The sequence below is a fragment of the Brassica oleracea genome, unplaced genomic scaffold, assembly GCF_000695525.1.
Source record: "Brassica oleracea var. oleracea cultivar TO1000 unplaced genomic scaffold, BOL UnpScaffold00810, whole genome shotgun sequence".
NCBI lineage: Eukaryota > Viridiplantae > Streptophyta > Magnoliopsida > Brassicales > Brassicaceae > Brassica > Brassica oleracea.
The window spans coordinates 24,179-28,410 of NW_013617463.1; positions in this window are offsets into that span (position 1 = coordinate 24,179).

Below are 4,232 nucleotides of genomic sequence, written 5' to 3' on the forward strand. Positions count from 1 at the left end.
GAAACTTGACATTTATCTTGCCTTACGAACCAAGCATAAACCGTCATACGGCTTATGGGCTTTTGTTGAAGAAATCGTAAGTGGGCTTCGAGCTACGTCTTAGGTCTCTTTGGGCCGTCTTTGACTCGAAACGTTTATTATGGTTTCTTCGATAAAAACAAACTTTCCGCGGTTTTTATCGTAAATTTTGACTGATGACTTTGAGTGACGAGAAAAATAGAATGGTTTAGCCACAGTCAACAGGAGATAGCATTTGAAGAGTAGACGAGAATGCATGGATTCGTGTCGTATTGACGTTTTGGGAGAGCTCGGTCGCTTCGTAGCGACCAAGCCCTGTACGTGCTCGGTCGCTACGTAGCGACCGAGCCGTGTACATGCTCGGTTGCTACGTAGCGACCGAGCTTGGCGAGAGCTCGGTCGCTACGTACCAACCGAGCCGTGTGCGTGCTTGGTCGCTACGTAGCGACGACCGAGCCGTTGTGCGTGCTTGGTCGCTACGTAGCGACCGGGCTTGGCTAGAGCTTTGTCGCTACGTAGCAACCGAGCCGTTTTCGTGCTTGGTCGTTACGTAGCGATCGAGCTTTGGCTGTTTTGGATACGTGTCCGTTGTTTCGTGAACGTGTTACCTCCGCAAGATTCTTCGTAAAAATAAATCTTTTCGAAGATTTATTTTTCTTATAAATGTTCATGTTAATCTTTACGGATATCTGAATGTTAACTTCGTCGTATCCGTTTTTTACCCCAACAACTGACCATTATTAGTTTTATGTAGTATAGTCTAAGCTAAGCAAATAACACTTTCAATCTTGCTGGCTAACGTGCGGTCTGGCGAATTAGGCAAGATAGGCGTGTCGGACGAAATTCATATTCGGGATTCCGCAGAGGAACATCAACGAGGAAATATATTTTACAATAAAAAGAAATCCTAAGCTCATACTTCTATAAGTAGTGAGCCCCCATCTTTCATTTCTTTCACACCTTCCTTTCATTCCCAAATCCTCTCTAGCTTCTCTCCTAAACTTTAGCTTTCAAGATGTCTTCTTCCCAAGGTGACAAGAGAAGTTCCAACGTCGAGATGGGCGAGGCCACCTCCCAAGCTGGCGTCGCCGGCTTCCTTCCCTTTCGAGAGAAAATAACTCGCCGCAAAGCCGAGAAGGAACCAGTTCGAGTTGAAACCGAGCTTCCATCCTCTTCTACTCTTGCCGTTGCTCCGACTCATGGTCCTAAGGTTCAGGTTCCGCAGGACGCAGGAACTCAAGTCGAAACGAGCGTTCTGTGTGTACCAGACGCTTTGGCTACGCCCATTGGATCGTCTACGACTCCGATTTTTGTCGAGGAGAAAGAGAATGCCGCTGAGTCCATGCCTCCTCCTCCAGCTAGGACGGAAATCGTCATGGCGCTGCGTGCTCCCAGTGCTGCTCCGATCGTTCAGCCAAAGGGCCGGAAGAGGAAGTTCACCAAGGGCCATGATGGGGAGTCTTCGCAGAAAGGAGGCTTGAATCTGGCGCCGGGGTTCCGTGGAAAGGTTCATCCCTCACTTTGGATTTTTACGCTTAGCTCGTTGGTTTTTTTTTATTTTTTAGCCTTGCCTCGTTTCGTATCTCTAACTGTTCTCTTGTCTCGCAGTTCGTGTCACGGATCAACGGAATGAACAGCGAGTACGGTTCTGAGGCCAGTCGTCTTGCGAGAGATCTGACGGAGATGCAAGGAAAATGGTCTGAAACTGAAGCCATGCTGAAAGCTATCGAGGGTTCTCACTCCGCAAAGGTGTCTAAGCTCGAGGCCGAGATCGGGGTGCTCGAGAGGGACCTTGGGAAGACGGCGAGCTATCTGCTTAAGGAGAAGAAGGCCAGAAAGGCCAAGTCTTCAGAGGTGCGTCGACTCCAGCGTCAGATTGAGAGTGATGAAGGATCGACAAGTCGCGTGGTCAAGGAGACCAAGGATGCGCTCCACGTTGAGTTCCAGGCTCGTTTGGCGAAGATCTCTGACTTTCTAGGCTCCCTCGAGTGCATCCGCAGCAGGGATTCGGCCTTGGCGACCGTCGAGGGCGGGATGGCCATGGTTCGGGTATTCCAGAGCAAGACTCCTCCGTCCTTGCAGGCTGAGGAAACCAGGTTGTCCAATTGCATGGGAGACTTGGCGGCCGTGGACGGGGATTTCGACCTTGTCTTGGCCGACCTGAAGTCTGCGTGTTTCCTTCCGACGTGTTCAGAAGACCCAGAGGGGAAAGATCTCATGGTCAGGGAGAACGGAGGTGACGCGGCCCCAAGTTTGGACGAGGCAATGGGTGTGGAGGAGGTTTAGATTCCAGAAGATGGTCACGGTTACGACCTCGCTTGAGAGATTTTTTTTTTGTGTTTATGGGCTTGTTCTGGCCTTGTATGGCCATATTTTATGTTTCGGGACTGGCCGTTTGAGGCTTTGAATCCCTGCCTCTTTGCGGCTTTTGTTTTTCAATGAATGGATAATCAGTTTGCGTTTACGTGAGTAGGAGTATGGAAGGAATGTTATGAGTTGTTGCTCATATCTCTCTTCGATGTGAAATGCTTTATTCGCGATCTGTTTCGAGAGCTTTCTGCGAAATCCTAATTTCGCGGGATATCTGAAGACGCTGAATGTAAGCATAGAGGCATGTTTTAGGATCTCGTATCTTCTTTTCGATCTCATGCCTTGAGATGTTAGAGGCCAGTGCGCTGGGTTAAGGGCAAGACCTAGGTTTACTTTCGGTTTTAAGATTTATGCGGTGACTAGCCGGCTATTGATTTTCCTGTTGCGATTTTAACCTGATTCGTACCGATTTAAATTCCGCGATAGGTTCTCGGCTTATTCGACTTGTCTGGTACGAATCGAGCATCTCTCCAGAGACAATTTTTAAGCCAACTGGAAGTGCTTGACCAGAATTTCAGATTTCTTTTATAGCGTTATTATCCTTGTGTCGGATGTACGAGGGTCATCTTCGTGAGATGGCTGTGTCTGTTTAGGACGTTTAAGAGTTCGATGTGATCAGCAACGAACTTGGTGGTAGATATTAACGTTTGGGTCTTCGCGAAGAATATGTGTTTGCGGAGATGTTAGTGCGTATATTATTTTTTGTGACGAGGGTTTCGTTTTGTCGGATGGGAAACAACTTCTTAGGCGGTTTTTGCAATGTCTTGCAGTGCCGGAGGTTGATTTTTCCCTAATGATTAGTTTATTTGCGAGTTTTTTCAGGACTCAGATATAATTTGTGGACGAAGATGATTTGCTCGGTTTGCAAGGTACAAAAGTTTCAGAAATATCGAGGGCGTGGTCAGATATTTTGAACTTGGGAGTATACGAATATACGTACCCAGTATCCCCCCCCCCCTTTTTTAGAGAGGGGGGACAGCTGAATTCGTCTTTCGACAAACTGCCTACGTACTACTTATGGAGATCAAGCCGTCTCGTAGTTCGGTAGTTAGGTGGCTTTTGTGAGTTAGATTGATCCGTCCCCCCCCCCCGCCTTCTAGCGCCTAACTGTGGGAATCAAAATTTGCACTGTCGATTTCTGTTTAAATTTGCACGAGCCGCCCACTTTTCTGCAGGTAAGGTCCCGTCGACAATGTAGGCTCGAATCATTTCGAACCATGGCTTATCGCAACCATATTCAGATTGCTCCAAATTTTCCTAGGGTTGGATTTTGATTTCTTCGACATCGTATTCTAGCGGTTGGATCAAGTTGGTGATGACTGGCGGTCCGATGCTCAGGTGCTCGATGAATTCTGTTGGGATCAAAATCGGTCACGACGGAATCGATGTCCGAAAGTCCTCGGAAAAACCGAATCTCAGTCAAAATTTCAAAAGCCGAGAAAACGAACAGCCGAAATAAATCGCCCGGCGAGCTAGGTCGCGACACGAGCCAGCTCGCCCGGCGATCACGGCCGTGTTGCCGGTCGAGTCACCGGCGAGCACGGCCGTGACACGAGCCAGCTCGCACGGCAAGCACGGCCGTGTTGCTGGTCGAGTCGCCGGTGAGCTCGGTCGTGACACGGGCCAGCTCGCCCGGCGAGCACGGCCACGACACGAGCCAGCTCGCCCGGCGAGCACGGCCGCGACACGAGCCAGCTCGCCTGGCGAGCACGGCCGTGTTGCTGGTCGAGTCGCCGGCAAGCTCGGCCGTGACACGGGCCAGCTCGATGAAATCACAAATCAACCACGCGGGTGAGGGCGGTGAAATCACAAATCCACCACGCGACAAGCGCTGCGCCCGAGAT